Source organism: Vicugna pacos, chromosome 5 (genome assembly GCF_048564905.1).
Source record: "Vicugna pacos chromosome 5, VicPac4, whole genome shotgun sequence".
NCBI lineage: Eukaryota > Metazoa > Chordata > Mammalia > Artiodactyla > Camelidae > Vicugna > Vicugna pacos.
In genome coordinates this window covers 93,747,262-93,764,535 of record NC_132991.1, presented here as the reverse complement: position 1 = coordinate 93,764,535, position 17,274 = coordinate 93,747,262, and the positions used below count along the sequence as shown (strand labels likewise).

At 55.8% G+C, this 17,274-nt stretch overlaps 1 protein-coding gene and 1 long non-coding RNA gene across 4 annotated transcripts in view; both read right to left on the bottom strand.

Moving 5' to 3' along the window:
• The window catches only part of MLPH (melanophilin), a 44,394-nt gene extending 40,331 nt beyond the window's left edge, over positions 1-4,063 (bottom strand). Inside the window, exon 1 of one of the 3 annotated variants that reach the window (XM_072961907.1) lies at positions 1,171-4,063. The gene's annotated coding sequence lies outside the window, so the exon portion shown is untranslated. The remainder of the gene's footprint in view (positions 1-1,170) is intronic. The other 2 variants (XM_072961908.1, XM_072961906.1) reach the window with 2 other exon arrangements.
• A 5,801-nt stretch (positions 4,064-9,864) lies between these two features.
• On the bottom strand, positions 9,865-15,858 carry LOC140696274 (uncharacterized). The gene is made up of 3 exons (XR_012072417.1): positions 15,779-15,858; positions 10,497-10,611; positions 9,865-10,118 (listed from the first exon to the last, which is right to left on the bottom strand). It is a non-coding gene; the product is annotated as an uncharacterized lncRNA (long non-coding RNA).
• Between the last annotated feature and the right edge of the window lie 1,416 nt (positions 15,859-17,274).

Genomic DNA, 17,274 nt, shown 5'->3' with positions numbered 1-17,274 from the left:
AGCCCCAGGTCTCCCACCTGGGGGACGCACTCCGCTGGCTTAACTTGTCAGTCACTAATGCCTCATTCCGTAAGCCCCACTGACTTCTGCGTGCCTGGAATCACCTTCAGGCAGTCCTGTGGGGCACCTGCACTGTGCCCAGATTTAGGATTTTGGGGAGCACAGGAGCCTATGATTGGTGCTTGGATTCTAAGGCGTGAGACCCTGGAGATTCAGGGTTGGGAATTCAGGAAAGCTGAGGCTGGCTGCAGTCAGCTGAGTGAGCTGGCAGTCCGGTGGAGAGGTGGACGCTGGAGGACCAAGGTGAATGGACTGAGCCCAGGTGCCCACGTCACAGCTCTGCTGCCGTGGGCTGCAAGCCCTGGCCCTCTCCCTGGGCTCCGCGGCCATAGGCAGTCCCACCCTGCACCTAGTGGGGGGCCTCACCTCCCCCATTGTCATTCCAACTTCTAAGAAAGAAATATATAACTAAGATTCAAAAAGTCACACATGAAAATGGAAAGGCCCCAACTCAGCTGCAAATGAAGCAAGATTTTCAACATTTGGTTGAGGTAAGTAGGAAGCAGGTGTCTCAGCCTGGGAACCCGTAGGGGATCGGTAAGAGGGTCCGGCTCAGGCAGGGGCCTGGGGCACCTCCCATGTCTGCAGACCCTTCCCACATCTCCACAGCAAGGGGGGTGGGCCAGGTCCGCATGCTCAGCGGCAAACAGAAGGTAGCTCCAATACGACTGCGGCTTTCAGAGGCCCAGGGTCCAGCACGCCTCCTCCCGTGCCGGACGCCAGCTGGGCTCTCTCTTCCCTGCTGTGCAGGAGGGGTCGCTCTCCAAACAACCCTGGGCCCCTGGGCGACCAGCCCGAGTGAGTCTCCTCTGCCGCAGCCTCAGCCCCGGCAGCATGTAGATCTGGGATAGGGCTTCTGAAAAAAACCACTGTTTTGTCCAAAATGGGCTCCCCGAGGATCCAGATCAGTCTGATCAGACTATCCGGGGCAGGCCTGGGTGCAGTGGGTGGGGGGCGTCCTCCTCATCAGCATGGACCAGGCCCGGGGGCCGCTGGGGATGTGCACACCGGCAGAGCCGCACGTGCCACCGCGGACTCGCCCCGAGCCCAGGTGTGCCCCCGTCCTGGGCGCCACGGGGCCCCGCCGCTCCCCCTTCTCCCCAGACTCACCGATTCCTTCCTGGGGGCGTGTAGCCCTGGTCCAGACCCCGGGGTCGCTGTCTCGGATCCTGCTCGGGAGGGAGAGGCGACAGACGAAGCGGGCTGATCCGGGCCAGGCAGGGCTCAGGGAGCCAGGGGCCGGGGCTCCGGACCTGCCTGGGGACCCGCGGGCGGCTGGCGAGGCCCCGGAGCCGGCCGCCCGTGTCACGAGGGAGCGCCCCGCCCAGCTCCGGGAGCGCCGGGCACCTCCGGGTGCGGGAGGAGGCGGGGCGGGCACCCCTGGCGCCCGCGCGGGAGGCGCCAGTGCAGAGCCCATCGCTCCGCGCCCCAAGCCACGTCGGGGAGAAAAGCGGCGGCGGGGAGGGGGGAGCTGAGCCCACACCGGGCCAGTCGCGCGAGTTTGCCCTGCCCTCGGCGCCAAGGGGCCGACCCGTTTGCCTTTTGCGCCCTAGGAGAGCGCGGTACCTCGTTTAATTCCCATCCCAACTCTGCAGGCAGAACGCTATTTACTCCGGCTTTACAGGTGGGTAAACTGAGGCTCCTAAAAGAGCCTTACTCAAAGCCACAGACTAATACGTGGAAACGCCAGCTGGTAAGTGGGACTTTGGACCCACCATTTCCTGCGGCGGATCCGCGCGCCTCCACGCCTCCCCTCCTGCCTGGACGCGCGGCTGGACCAGAGAGCCAACGGGGGAGGAAGGCCGCGTCGCCGGGAGGGCACCGAGACCTCGCCCACCAAGGAAGTCCCGCAGGTCACAGCCGCGGTTCTCGTCGGAGCCAGCATCCTCGCGCAGACAGAACGCGGTGCGGACGCCAGTACGCGGTGCTGGGGAGCCCCCTCCGAGCTCGCGCGCCGCCGCCGCACTCCCCTCGCCCAGGCTCAGGGGCGCTGCCAGCTCGGAGCGTCCCGAGCACCGCCACCAGCTCCAGCCCACCGAGCCTCTTGTCCTGCTCAAATCCCATGGACATTAAGGGGATCACCACCTTCGCTCTCCCTTCCGGAGCTGGGCAAGTCAGAGCCCTCTCCCCTCCTCCCTCTCACTTACTTAGAAAAAAAAATCAAACAGAAAGTACATTCTTTCCCCTAGGAACTACTTTGAAACTTTCCGTATCTGCAGAATAGGCCCACGAATGCAAACAGATACGTAACTAATCAGTGCTGTTAGGTGAACGGCTAATCTCTCCATTTCACAGAAGAGGAAACTAACTGAAAGTTTTCTATAGGATCATTGTAATGTCACATTGGATAATTCACAAGGCTCTTTCAAAAGCCACAACATTCTGCAAAGATTAGAGCCTTGGTTTCTGGAGTGCCCGTGGAAGCACTGAGGTGTATTTCCCGCCTCTGGGCTTCAGGGGCGCTCTCACCAAACACCATCAACTGGTGCGTGCGAACCCTGGGAGCGGGTGGTGGGTGCCCCTTACACGTACCTATGAAAAACCTTATGGTTTTCACTTCTTTACTAGATACTCTACTAGTGCTTATAAAATGGATAAATCCCTTAAAAGTTGATATCAGGACTGTAACTTCCTTAAGGGCAGAAGTTTTTTTTTTAAGTTTTTAATCTTTCTTTTTTATTGCAGTATAGTCAATTTTCAATATTGCATTAGTTTCTGGTGTACATCAAACTGTTTCCGTTATAACTAAATATATGTATTCTTTTTCAGATTCTTCTCCATTATAGGTTATTGTAAGATATTGACTATAGTTCCCTGTGCTCTACAGTAGGTCCTTGTTGTTTATCTATTTTATATATAATAGTGTGTACCTATTAATCCCAGACTCCTAATTTATCCTCCCCCTCTTCCCCTTTGGTAACCATACATTTGTTTTCTACTTCTGTGAATCTATTTCTGTTTCGTAAATAAGTTTATTTGTATCATTTTTTAAGATTCTGCATATAAGTGATATGGTGTGATACTTGTCTTTCTCTCTGACTTACTTCACTTACTGTGATAATCTCTAGATTCATCCATGTTACTGCAAATGGCAATATTTCATTCTTTTTTATGGCTGAGTAATATTTCATTGTATATATACACCACATCTTTATCCATTCAACTGTGGTGGACACTTCCAAGTCTTGGCTGTTGTAAATAATGCTGCTATGAATATTGGGGTGCATGTATCTTTTCAAATTAGAGTTTTTGTCTTTTCCAGCTATATGCCCTGGAATTGGATTGCTGGATCATATGATAACTCTATTTTTAGTTTTTAAGGAACTTCCATACTATTTTCCATATTTTTTAAAAATTTGTTTTATACTTAAGAGCTTGTTTATTTAAATTAGTGGGTTTTAAAAATGTGTAAAAATGACACATGGTGATATTTGATAAAGATAAATGATAAGGAATATAAACAGTATAAAATGAAAAGTCAAATTCAATCTTATCCCTATTCCCAAGCCCGCTCCGCAGAGACAAGCACTAGCAACGGTGTCTTGTGTGTTCTTCCCAAATTATTGTGTGTGGAGCCTGGAATCAGCTGCGGGAGTTGGACTCCCAGCTGGGTGCCCGCTAAACTCAGGCTGTTACTTAACCTCCCCAGGCTCAGTCTCTCTTCCACACGGTGAAGAGAGCAAGAGCATGCACCTTACAGGCTGCTCTGCATCGATGTGCATAAAGTGCTTGGCTGAGCCCTGCCACGAGGAGAGTGCGTGGTGAGCATCACCCGCTGGTGGTACAGACCCTCTAGTGTAGTGCAGACTCTTTGCTGGTCCCAGAGTATCCACTGTGTGAATTCATCATAATTACGTTACTACTCTCCTATTGATGGACAGTTTACTTTAGATATTTTTTGCTATTTAAAATATTTCTGCCATAAATACATTGCAGATAATATCATTGACATAAACATATTTATGATGGTCCAGCAATATAACTGTACATACATATGTATCATTGTACATACATGCTGACACAAATATATCTGTATAATAAAACCCTAAAATTGAATTGCTGAGCCAAAGGACGGATGCGATTTTTAAGGAAAAATTCTAGAATTAAAAATGTCTAATTTTTGAAACAATCTCAAAATTGCAAAAATTTGCAAGTATGATACACAGGGCTCCTCCCCTCAGTTGGTAAGTTGGGGACGTGATGCTTTAGTGTATATTTTACACAAACAAGGACAATCTACAAAACTTTAGCTGTCAGAATCGGCTGTGTATAATCATAGGAACCCTTCCAAATGTTGCCAATTGTCTCAATAATATCCCTTATTGTGAAGGATCCAGTTTAGAATATCTTGACTTCTTCATTAAGAAGTTCAGCTGTTTAGGGGGAGCAGGGAGGGGCAGAGAAGAGAGGAGGGGAGAGGTGAGCGGTGGGGCCGGCGGGGCCAGGGTCTCCAGGGTGGAGGTCTCTCCTCCCCCTGACGCTCTTGGCTTCCCTGGGCCCTACCTTTGAGGCCCTGGCCCCTTCCCACCCGCAGCTTCTCGGGGCCCCTCTGGCTCCCTAACCTTTCGCCCCTGCCCCTGTAACTGTCCTTCCTTGTTCACTTGCTCAGGGCTGTCTTTCTTTTTCTAAGACTGTGTGGTTCAGTCTGCCTCTAACAGATGAGGAAACTGATGCTCAGAGAAGGGTGGCGTGTACCCAGGGCCACACAGTGAATTAGAGACAGTTTACCTGTCCAGCAGTGAGCCTCTCAGTAAGCCGTCACTGACCCTCAAGAAGCTGGCTTGGTGGGTGGACTCCAGAGGGCAGTAGTGGGCCCCTCCGCACCTCCTTGCCTTAAAGGTGGCGGGCTGGGGACCCTGCCATCTTGGGATTGAGGGGCAGACAGGACAAGGAGGGAAGGATGGCCGTCTTGGCCATGGCATCAGGACGCTCACCATGGAAGCTGGGCATCAGGGGAGGGCCCTTTAGTTTCACTGTCTAGAAGTCCCCCATCTCCAGGGATGGCTGGCAGGCAAGTCCCACGAAAGGCTGGGCCAGGGCCCAGCTCATCTCTGCTCACAGAGAGGGGCCCACCAGGGTGCATCCTGCAGTGTCTTGAGGTGCCAGCTTCCTCTGAGGTGGCAGGCCCAGGCTGAGGGCTGAAAGGCCTGTTGTCCCCTGCCCGCCGCCCTGCTTGGCTCCTGCAGAGAGCTCCCCGGCCAGCAGCAGCTCAAATCCAGCCCGCACTTTCCCCTCTCAGTCTTCTGGGCTATTCCGGGGCATTGAGATGAACATCCAGGAAGTTGAACATGTGAAATACCATCCCAAATCCCGGCCAAGTCTGGTAAACTGCCTATAATTTACAAGAGAATACACTTATGCCAGACACGGAATGATTGTTTTCCTTGTATAAATCTGAAAAATTGAGAAAAATCTCATTTTTAGAGATGTTCTCCTAGCTTTGTGGTTGCTCTGGGTGGGGAATCATGGGGCCTTTGAGGACGTATCACCTGACCCTGCTTCCTGCCAGCTCTTCAGTGAACAGGGCCACGTGACAGCCCTCCGCTGGGGGGAGGACACACGCTGAGCGGTATTGCTAGAGGGGTCAGAAGCGCACGCAGGAGAGCACAGATCTGCTCACCCCCAACCTCATCCTGCCAGCCCTCTTGCCCTCCGAGCTCCAGCCCTTTTTGAAATAACATCCCCCAAGGCACGTGGGCAAAGCCTACTCCGCTTGGGTCTCAGCTCAGCTGTCTCCCGTCAGAAAGCACCTCCTGACCGCCCCGCCCTGCCCGCTCTCAGACTCCCTGCTATTCCCTGCACGTTCTTGCAGAACTTCTCTCGTGATGTTTCTACCACGGTTGTGTGCCGCTCTGTGACATCCTTGCTCCTCTGCACTGAGCTCTGGGACCCCCAGGACTGTGACGCCCCTGCGCACATGGTGCTCGGCACACAGTTGCCTTTCCTAGCCCCTTGCTGTGTTTGAGACCCCAGGCCCCAGCTCAGCTCAGCCTCTTCCCCGATCTTGGGTTCTGAGATCACTCTTGCTTCTTCCCCCCAGGAGGAGGCCCCTTCTCCTCAAAGCTGAACAGAATTTCATTTGCTTGTTTCTACCCCGGGTCAAGTGCTCAGAAATGGAGGATTTGTAAACTCATTTTGGCAAGTGGGTTTTCCCCCATCGGAACACAGAAGAAATTAGATTCTGAGGAGTGTTTAGAAGGAACTCTAATTAGCCAGAGAGACCAGCCAAGAAGGGAGAAAAATCTCCTCAATAATGAAGCCTTTGACTTTAAAACCATCAGACCACTCAGGCTTTCAGAGTTCTGGACGCTTCAGATCATGTGAGCACTGGCCGTTCCTTAAAGGAGTCTAATTAGGAACTTCTAGTACCCGGGACCCAGGAATGGAGCCGAAATGGATCAGACTGAGGGAAGGAGCTCAGGCCATAAAGCCTTACACTGTACTCTCCGAAGACCCCCTTCTGGGACTCTCAGACGTGTGTTTGTGAAGGGAAGGAGGGAAAAGGAGTGATGGTCACTGCAGACCGCCTGGGTGCTGAGTGCGTGCTGTCCGCGGGCCTGGCCTGGGCAGCATCAGCGGAGCTGGGCACCTGAGCGACACGGTTAGCAGTGAGTTGGGCACCTAGCCTGTACGCTGTCTATTGTATTAGGTGCCTGAGGCATACCGCATCAGTTGGGTTGTGCAGGACTTGCCCACGGCCACACGGTTAGAGGCGAAATCAGATTCAAGCCCAGGGCTGAGTGTCCCGCAGCCCAGACCCCCACCTTAGCCGGGGCAGGCTCTCCCCGCAGCAGGAGCGCCCCGCTCCGCTGGTGCCAGCGCAGCCACAGGCAGGGAGGCTCCAACCCAGAGCCTCTGGGGCCTCCCTGCCAGGGCGCACAGCGGGAAGCGGCCCGGACAGCCCCCGAGAGCGTCCCGCCCTGCACAGGGCGGGGCCCACGGGGCCCACCCCACCCCCACGTTCCTGAGTCATGGCCACTAAGCCAGGTATTATGGTAACAAGTCTGTCTGCCCCTCCTTCGCTTCCGTACTTCACAGACGACCTGATTTCAGTCTCAACAGTATAAGTTGCACTTCATATTTCACGTTAAACTCTTGTACAAATGTTCTGGAACATTTGCAGTGTTACTAACGACCTTCCCTGCCGTGAACTCTGTCACAAGATCTCTCACTTGGGCTGCTGCCACCTTCACTCTCTCAGTCTGATGCCAGTACAGGGCTCGGAGGTCAGTGCCAACTGGAAACCAATCCAGAACGAGGAGGAGGACTCCAACAGGACCTCACCAGGGCACGCTCACCCCACAGCCGGATCCAAAAGCCCATCGCCAGCCAAGAAGGTGCCCCCACCCCGTCCTGAGCCACCACTCGCCCTCACCCCCCTCCCAAACCCGTCCTCACCCCCATCTTCACGTCATCTGTCCAGTTTCCCCCACCTTGGCCACCTCCTGAACCCCACACCCAGTTCCAATTTCCAGCCCCTCTCCCACAGCTTCCCGAACCCGTGGATCCAAACGCGCAGGCTTGTTTCCTGGAGCGCAAGGTGTGCCTTCAGTCTGGGGTGGAAACTGTACGTCAGACTGTGCTTTCGTGTCTTTGCTTTCCCCCTCCACCCATCCGGAGTCAGCGCTCCCGACTGGCTCAAGGCCTGCCTGCTCAGGAGCCGGACTAGGTCACTGTTCCGGAAGCTAGCTTTGTGAACCTATTTCCAGGTTCTGGAGACACTTGATGAGAATTGTCAGGTTTTAAAGTCATTGAAAACCTGTAGTGAATCCCCGGCATACTTGGAAAACGGGAAGGCGGGCTCAGGCCTCTGTGCTCAGGGCGCGCCGTGAGAGCTGGAAGGTTTATCTTGGCAACGTTTAAAGACATTTGCATCTCCTGCCACTTAGGACAGACTGTGCTGATAGTCAGACCCAGAATTTAATTGTCAGGGTGCCAGTGTAGGGTTTCCAGATAAAGTACCGGACACCCAGTTAAGTTTGAATTTCAGATAAACAATGAACAGTTTTGTGTGTGTGTGTGTGTGTGTGTGTATGTGGCAAGCATGTGCTAAATGTTTTATGGGGCATTATTTATACTAAAATATTATTTGTTGTTTATCTGAAATTCAGATTTAACTGGGCATCTGGCAAATATATACCAGAGCTACAAAGGGAACACCCTGCGACACAGCAGAGAAACTACAGCGTATGTTTTCTGTGCCAAAGAGAAGGCCTTGGGGGGTGGCATCCTGTGACCTGGGATGGGGACGTTTGTGTGGCTAAGCCTCAGCTTCAGTGCCCAGATTTCCCACACACTCTGGGCGTGAAGGAGCAGCCCTTTCGCTCTTCTCAGAAGTACTGGTACCCGGGGCGGCGCGGAGACTTCACTTGAGGTGGACGCCTTACCACGGGGTGCTTATTCCCAAGATCTGTCCCGTCTCTCTCTATTTCCTCTAGATTAATAACTGGGGCCAGGTCTCAGCACGGCCCAAGGGGGAAAATAAAGCCCCCGCCCTGGGCATAAACACATCGTCACCGGCAGAGCGAGAGGGCCTAGCTGGTGTACATCACCAGGCAACAGGGGCACATGTGTAAGAACGAACCTTGAAGATACTGAATTGAGTTTATTGATTCGTGAAAATGCTCCTGTGTGTCCGGATTTAACTTCCTGGCAAAGACACTTAGAAATTATCCAAACATGCTGCTGGGCTGGCTCTGCCAAGCTTGGGTACGATGTCGGTGACGTGTAGGCGCTGCGATTGCCTTACTGGAGTGCTAAGGAAGAGCTGAGAGGGCTTGGGGAAGGAGGAATGTGAGACTGGATTTATTACGTAAGACTGAAGGCTCCGCCACTTGGCTGTGCTCCCTGGGGGAGCACAGAGGACACTGGCTTCACCAAGGCAGTAAGGAACACACTGTGAGGGGGGGGGGCCCGCATCTTTGGGCAACTCAGCACTGGCTGTCCTCGGTCCTTATGTTGACAGTAGGGGCTTATGCCACGGAGCTGCACCCCCTAGCGTCAGAGGGGATGCTGGGAGTCTGAAGTAGCAGAGTCTGGGTGCAGGTGCTCAATGATCAGCGGCCAGGTGGACAGAAGTGCCACATGGCAGAAAATGCACCAAGGCGACCAGGGCCCCTTGGCTCATAGGACTGGCTAATAGACCAGGATAGTCCTTGGGGCTCAGAAAATTGGCTCCAGTTAGGGTGTTGCTTGACTGGTGTATGCATGAGAATTCAAGAACTGGTGAGCAGAAGGCTGGTTTCAGATGCTGCGATGAAAAGTCACAATCCCACAGCCAGTTTCCGGGTCGACCCAGCTCTCAGACCCGGAGTCCCCTGACAAGGGCTCGAGGACGGCCCTCACGAGGTCTCTGGGCATGTGCCTGCCGTAACCAGTCCACACTCCTTCCCCCGGGGCCCGGCGGCTGTTCACCAGACTCACTGCCGACCGGGGGAAGGGAAGTGCTCAAACCCTGGAGGGAGACTGCACACAGATCCTGAGCTGACCCTCGTCCGGGGAGGCACCACTCTGTCCTCAGGAAGGCGGACCTGGAGCAGGCAGCTTCCACGCGGGAAGGACGGCAGTGCGCCCCCTGCGGCCCCAGGGCTGCGCCAGCGCTGGCCTCTGTCACAGCGCGAGCCTCAGAAAGCCTGACCGTGCTTGTTCAGCACTGATGGCTTTTCCTCGTTGGGCCTGGCGTCCTGAAAGTGGCAGGGACCCGGGTGCCCAGGTAAGACACACATGCATCAGGAGCTGAAGCAAAGCCTTCAGAGACTCAGGGGGATTCAATGCTTGTGAGGTTTTAGGGTCTAATGACCTCGGGTGTGCCGGAGTGCACCCTCCAAGGTAGAAGCAAGCTACCCATTTTACAGCCTGTACCACAGAGGCAAAGCCCCAGCACTCAATGAAACTTGACCGTGGCTTCCGGAGGCAGCCTAGGCCTCACTGGGGAAGCCTGCTCCAGTCCATTTAGCAAGTGTTCTGGGAGGCTGACAGGTTTGCCTGGGACTCAGAGGGTGGGCGAATCCTTCAGCAGGTGCAGACGTCAGTGGGAGCTTCTCTGGTGGGTCAGGGAGCTGGAGAAAGTAAGATGGGAAGGATGGACACAGAGAGGCGAGTGTGGGAATCTTGGCAGTGGGCACCAGGTGTGAGTCTCGTATCTCAGGTCAGTGCTCCTCAGAGGACCATCTTCAGCTGAGGCCAGCCCCTGCGCTTGGCCGCCTCGCTGTCTACACCACGGGTCCAGCTGCATCGTCCCCACCTCACCAAGGCTTGCCTGCTGTTTCTGTTGCTGAATATGATGGGTGCTGAGCCCTTTATAGGGCACCATCCCTTGAGAAGATACTGCCCCTGGAGCTGGCGTGTGTGTGGGGCATCGAGCAGGAGTGGTCAAGGGGCTGTGCAGCTAAAAAGGACTTAGGCTTTTGGTTCTGGAATAAGATGCAGGGACTCACCTTCGCCTGCTGCTCCTCTATCCCCAAAACAAACAGTACCCTGGAGATCGTTCCGCTCGCGATGAAAGGACTCTGAGAGACGGGTGGGAGAGGGCAGACCTGCCAGAGACCGTGCCTGGAGGAAGGAAGCTGTGGTCAGTTCCCTGGGTTTTCCTTTTATTTTCTGCATAGCACGAGGCTGGGGGCAGAAACCTGCAACCAGGACCTCCAACAGACATAGAATAAAAACCCCCAGCCTAGAAAAGCTTGCATTCTCTGGCTAGATGACTGATGGAGGCTAAGTCAAGAGTCCTCGCTCAGCAACCCAGACCCCAGTCTCATCTGTGACAGCAGTGACAGCACCCAGGCTCCAGGCCACCCCAGCCCCTCCACTACTGGGCCCCTGGGCTCCCCTCTGCCCACAGCTGCAGTAACAGTGCAGCCATGTGTATCCTTGTCCTCCAGCTAGTGGCATAAGGAGACCCAGGCCAGGGGCCTCTGCACCCTTCCCACCCCTGGAAGTTCACCCAGTGATGGCAGGTGGACCAGGGCAGGGCCTCCTCCCGCTGCAGACAACACGAGCAGGGACTGCGTGGGAGCCCCAGTCGCCCTGGAGGGATGAGGCAGACCTCAGCGACACGGCAAGGGCTCAGAACATAAAGCCATCCTGGAATGAAGCCCACAGAAGTAGGCAGAAACCTACACTTCAACTTGAACAGGTGACTGTTGCTTAAATAGGAGACTTTGTGGGGGTCAAGTCTCTTAACATAATAGCAAGTGTCTGGGATATAACACAAAACCACTGCTGATACCAAGAGCCGGGAAGCCCACAGGATGAGAAGACAGTCACAGAGGCCACTATTTTGATGAATCGGATATTGTAATGACCCAACAAGGATTTTAAAGCAGCTGTCATACATCAATGTCCAGGCCAAAACCGATGTCAAAAATGCCTCAATAATCAATTAGAAATCATGGATTTATAGAATGTTAACACTTCGAATCAGGAGACCAAAATGTCACACACTGGCTTAGAGGAGATTTGCAACCTTATTGATCTCTCTGTCTGCAAGGTGGAGACACGCTTTACCTCGCACCCCAGCGAGGCAACAGCACCCCAGCAGCACTGTCGGCTCCCACTAGACAGCTGCACCCCCCTTCTGTGCTCCAGAACCCTGCTTTCATGGGGGGGAGAGATGCTTCTAGCTGAGACCATGCAGCTTTCCAGCTTCCCTTGCAGCTAGGATGGGCTGCACCACAATCGCTCTTCTAGACGGTGGAGCTGTGGGGATAGAGGCTCCAGGAGAGAGCGTCTCCTCTGGAACAAAACAGGAAAGCCTCACTAGGTGAAAGCCCTGTGCCTCTTGTCCTTTCCCATTCTTCCTGCCTGGAACTGGGACGTGAGGTCTGGCACTGCAGCAGGTATCGGGCAGCTGGAGGAGACAGGCAACGGGTAGAAGCCCACCTGCTAAGGACCCTGGGGTGGAAAGAGGAGCCTGGAGTCCTGAGGAAGCTGCTGACTGTGTGCTGGGAGCACAGTCAGCCTCTGAGCTCCTTGTTGTGGGAAGAACAAACACCCCATATTTAGGCCACTGTCCATTGGGTTTTCTGAGCTTGTAGAGGAACGCGTTCTTAACCGGTTTAATGAAGAAGATGAGGAAGAGTGTCGGTGACAGCTCGTCAGGGCCAGGTGCTGGTCTAAAGGGTCACAGTTGGTCACATCCTCACAGCTCCCTGGTGAGGTCAGAGCCAGTGCTGCCCCTGTCCGAGTGGACTGAATGGAGGTGGGGGTGCTTGTCTCAGATGCACAAGAAGCAGGAGGTAGAGCAGGACCACAGGTGCCCCGCTTCCCAGGGCCGGGGCCTCAGTGAACGTCAGTGGCTAATGTTTTCTTTGCTGTTGCCATGGTGACATTAGAGGCTTTTGTGCGTTTGTGGGAAAACTCTTAGCACAGTTAGTGCTCATCGCACTGCCCTCCTTCCGGCATCCTGAACTTTCCCCACACGGGTACCACGTCGATGCCCACCTCCTGCCCTAGAGCAGCCGGCAGGGCCAGGGCAGTCGTCGGCTAAGGCCCGCAGGGGCTGGTCTGGGCCTGTCTGTTTCCCCACATCTAACGAGGGGACCCCTCCTGCCATCGGAGAACATAGGGAGCCTTTGGGGGAGTGCTGGGCAGCAGGGGGAAGTCCCCAGGCAGCAGGATTTCCTGTAGTGCAAATGAGGTCGCATCTTACCCTTTCACTAACTGGACACCCCCCACCCCCACGTCTCCTCTAAGTCCACCCACTGCCTCCATCTGGGGCTGGCCGGGGCCTCAAAGGCTTTTCGTTTGTGGCCAAGAAGCTTAACTCCAATGCATAATTGAAGACAGGGATGCGGTTTCTGCTGGAAGGGGAGCTCCACACAGGCAGGCAGGCGCCCCTCCCGCCCTCACATGTCTGCCCCCGGGTGGGGACAATGAGGGTCCCCCCCGCCCCCACCCCTCCACCCTGTCCAGGAGGAGCCAGTTGGAGGCAGGGAAGACCTGAGCCCGCCAGTCCTTCCCGTGGAGCCTCTGGGACACCCTCGTCCTTGGAAAGCAGAGCCCCCAGCCTCCCGCCCTTTTACTAGGAGACCCTCAAAACGAGGCAATTATGGTGAATTAGCAGTGACTAAGACGTTTAAGCCGAGAATGTTGGGCCTGTTGCTCCCTCCCCATGGTGTGATTCAAAATAAAACCACACCCAGCCACAAAGAAGTGGCCCTCCAGCCCTGGCCCCCACCCCAACTCCAGCCAAGAGCGTTTACCCACTGTGCTTATTTGAATGCTTTTTTTGAGTTGTTTTGCTTTTAGTATCAAATTTAAGAAGAATCTCATTTTTGTGGTGCACTGCCCGGTCTGTTGGTGGCCCGAGGCCCTGGTGTGCTGGGCTCCCTGGGAAACCACCTCCCAGCAGGCGGTCGTTCGGGACCCTCCAGGACCCACACATGCTCCATCGCCCTCTGCTCCCTGTCCCGCTCAGGGAGCCCGTGGGCCCTCAGGGGTGGGGGCGGTACCAGCTCTGGGATTTCCCTCCATTCTTGCCCACAGAGTCAAGATCCTTGGCTTGGACCCTGTCCCAGCCCCAGGACCTCCAGGGACCCACCCACACCCGCCCGCAGCTCTCCGGCCAGGCCTACCCCCTCTCTCCCCAACCCCAACTAACAGCTCCTGCTGGGAAGCTGCTCCCAGCAACTCCCTTTCAGGCCGAAACCCCCACCCCGGGAGACCCGGAACAGGCATCACTTTAGGCCACAGCAGCTGGGCAGGCGATGGCGGGTGGGCGGGCTGGGGGGGCTGGGTGGGAGAAGGGGCCGGGAATTAATTCTAACTCTCCGGAGGGAGACGGGTGGGACCCGTGTCTACCATTTCCCAGGAAACAATGGGAAACCGTCTGTGTCTCTTGGCGGCTCAGTCGTGTCATGGGTTCTGTGGTTTTTGGCGCGAGGCCGCCACTGTGGCTGTGGGAACGGGTGTCCTGGGCGCCAGGGGCTTGAGTCAGGGCTCTGCGGAGACACCGGGAAGCGTTCATCTCGTCGTCCGCTCACGCCCAGCACCCACTGCCTGCGGGGCTTCCCGGGTGGGGGTGTCCTCTGAGCCCTGGGCAGCCCCGGGACTTCTGCTCCCCGCCCCTCCGCCCCCGGTTTTCCTCCAGCTGGTCTGCCTCGCGCCCCAGCCCGGCATTCTTCTACCCTGGCCTCGCGGGGTCTCCAGGCTCCGCACCCTTCTCCTGGTGCGCCTGCCTGGATTGTTGGTGGCCCAAGGCCCCGGTGTGCTGAGCCCCAGTGTGAGAAGATGCCCCCGCTTGCCTTCTCCCTGCAAGCCAGGGGCTGCTGCCCCGGGACCCCCAGCAGAGCTGTGGGCAGAGTCCAGGGAACAAACAAACGAGGCTGGCTTGTCCCGGGAGCAGAGGCCACAGCGGAGGCTGTTGCCACCTCAGGTCTTAAAGGCAGATGAGGGACTGGTTTCCTGAACGAGGAGCATGGAGCTGTGAGAGGCTGGGCCACCAGTGCTGCAGGGTCCGGCACAGCCAGGGCCACTGTGGGCAGCAGGGGAACAAGGACCGTGGCCTCTATCCCTGTTCTCCAGGCCTCATTGGCTGAGCCCCCTGGAAACCAGAAGGCAGGTCACAGAGGTCAGTGTCTGGGGCCTAGAGCAGGGCAGGGGGTGCGGGACAGCCTCTGAGGGGCAAACAGAGGTCAGCAGGGGCTGGCCCCCCACCTCCTTGGGCTTCCGTGGACTTTCGACTCCCAGCGGCCCTTTCTGCCCCAGGCTCCCGGGGGTCCCTGGGAAGCAGGAGCTGGCGGTGTGGGAGGCTGCTGACCGCATCCCTGGCCACCGGACCTCCCGAGACGGGCAGTCTGGGAGGAGCCTCCAGGGAGGACAGAGCCTGCCCGTCCCTCTGCCTCTCACACCCAGGCCCGATTTCATCCCTGCTGCACACCTGGCACCCAGAATTGTGTCTACAGCGTGCTGGCAGTCAGTGAGGGGAGTGAATGAAGTGGCGTCCTGGTCCCGGCTGCTAATTCTAAAAAAAGGCCACCCTTTCAGGATTGGGGGAGGGTGACCTTGGGCTCCTCGGGGGCCGGGTTGCAGCACCAAGGATGGACCCCAGGGCCCTGTGAGTGGGTGAAGCCCAGCCTCTGTGCCTAGGGCCCGGCTGACAGTCACCTGCTCCCACCGCATGTCCAGTGACAACCACGTGATGCTAATAGTGGCTGGAGGCCCTGCAGCACACGTGGCCCTGTGCTAAGTGTCACATACAATGCTGCCCAGTCCCACGGCACTCCTGAGAGGTAAACACTCTGTTCTAAGCAGCCCCACTTTACAGATCAGGAGACTGAGTCTCAGGGAGGTTGAATGTCAGTTATGTGACTTTCCAAAGATCCTGGACGGTGTGGGTGGAGCTGGGGTTCCCTCTCAGGTCAGGTCCATTCCTCTCTGCCATGAGGCTTTTCCTGGAAGGCCATCTGGGTGACAGGCACCCCCGCGCTGGTCCTGCAGAAACTGACAGCTGAAGCCAAACTCCGCTGACCCCCAGTCTGGTGACTGTTGGCCAGGCCCTTGAGTGGGGGCCAGGCACCAGCACGTGTCCCTCCTTTCTCTGTTATGCTTCCCTTCCAGACCCTCCTCTGAACCTTCCCTACAGAGCTGGCCCAGGTCCCCACACCCCAGCCTGGGATGTACCCCCTAGAGCCGGCCCAGGTCCCTGCACCCCAGCCTAGGATGTACCCCTTAGAGCCGGCAGTGCTGCACTTTTCACCTCTCCAGCCAGGTGACTCACCTCTCTGCAGTGCGAGCTTCCAGCATGCACATCTCTCTCTGCCCCCCATGGCTTCTGTGGTCCCCTTGGTCCCTGTGTCCCCAGCCGCACTGCCTGGCACTCCAGGTTTCCAGGATCTGAGCCTGCTCCCCGCCTGACCCCTCCCCTCCATGTGATCAGACTCTGGCTCTGGGAGGTGAGCCCTCAGCACATCTCCCTTTGGCATCTTCCCTGACTTCTTTGACCTTGGAGTGTAACAGACTGCCTGGCCTCCAGGAGCTCAGAACCGAGTGCAGCGGCCACAGGCCTGACCCAGAGGTCTGTACCTTCTGGTGGCTCATCCTGGAAGCGAGGAAAGAACCCCTCAGGCCAGCAGGGGCGGAACTCCCTGGTCCACCGGCTGTTTCCTGCTGCCCTCTGATGCCCTCTACTGGCCACAGTGGGTTACTAGGGCTGACTCTGCCAGCCCAGGGGACCCACGTCCCAGGCCTTAATCCCAGCCTCACAGCTGACCTCTGTCTGCTTAGTGTGTCCATCTACCCGGACCTGGAGCCCACAGTGCGTCCACACAGCCCTCCCCACCCCCACTGTGACTGTGAGGCTGCCCCGTCTGACCTCCTTCAGTGTCGGGGCACCTGTAAGCACAGGTTTCTCCTGAGCTGACCCAGCAACATGCTTTAGTTTGGTGAAGGCTTGGATTCTTTCGCTAAGAGGCTTGCCACGTCTCTGGGTGTCTGGTTTCAACTTGATGGCCTTTGGAACCTCATAACGTTTATGCTTGATTTTACAGGCAGAGTGACGTCAGACGTCTGGATGCTAGAGTCAGCCGTGGTCCTGCCAAGACATCCGTGGTGTAAAATCCAGAGTGGATGTCTGCTGGCCGGCAGCACTCTTGCTGAGGAGCTCCCCAAGTCCGGGGCAAGAGCCCACCAAGGACGTCCTTGTGTCCCTGAGCACAGCTGAGTCCAGCCCCTCTGGAGAGAAGTGTGGCAGTTTCCTAAAAACCAAACATGTGCTCGCCACACGACTCTGCAGTTGCATGACTGGGCATTGATTCCAGAAATATGAAAATTCACGCTCACCCCAAAACCTGTTTACAAATGTTCATAGACGTTTTCTCTGTGTGAGCCCTAAATTGGGAACAACTCAGTGTCCTTTAGTTAGGGTGAAAGGTTGAATGGCTTTAAACTGTGATGCATATAAATCTTGAAATAATTCTCAGCATTAAAAGGAACAGACCACTGGTACTTGCAGCAAGTTGGACTGATCTCAAGGGAATTACACTGCCTGAAAAAAGTCAGTCTCCAAAGATCACAAATTGCATAATAACACTTACAGAGCCTTCTAGACATGACAGACTTATAGAGGTGGGAACAGATTCATGGTTGCCAGGGGTTAGGGAGCGGGGAGAGAGGGAGGTGTTGTGGGTGTAAAAGGAACCTTCATGGTGGAGCTGGTCTGTCTCTTCACTGAGCTGGCCACAAGGATCCACACATGCGATAAGATTGCACAGAACT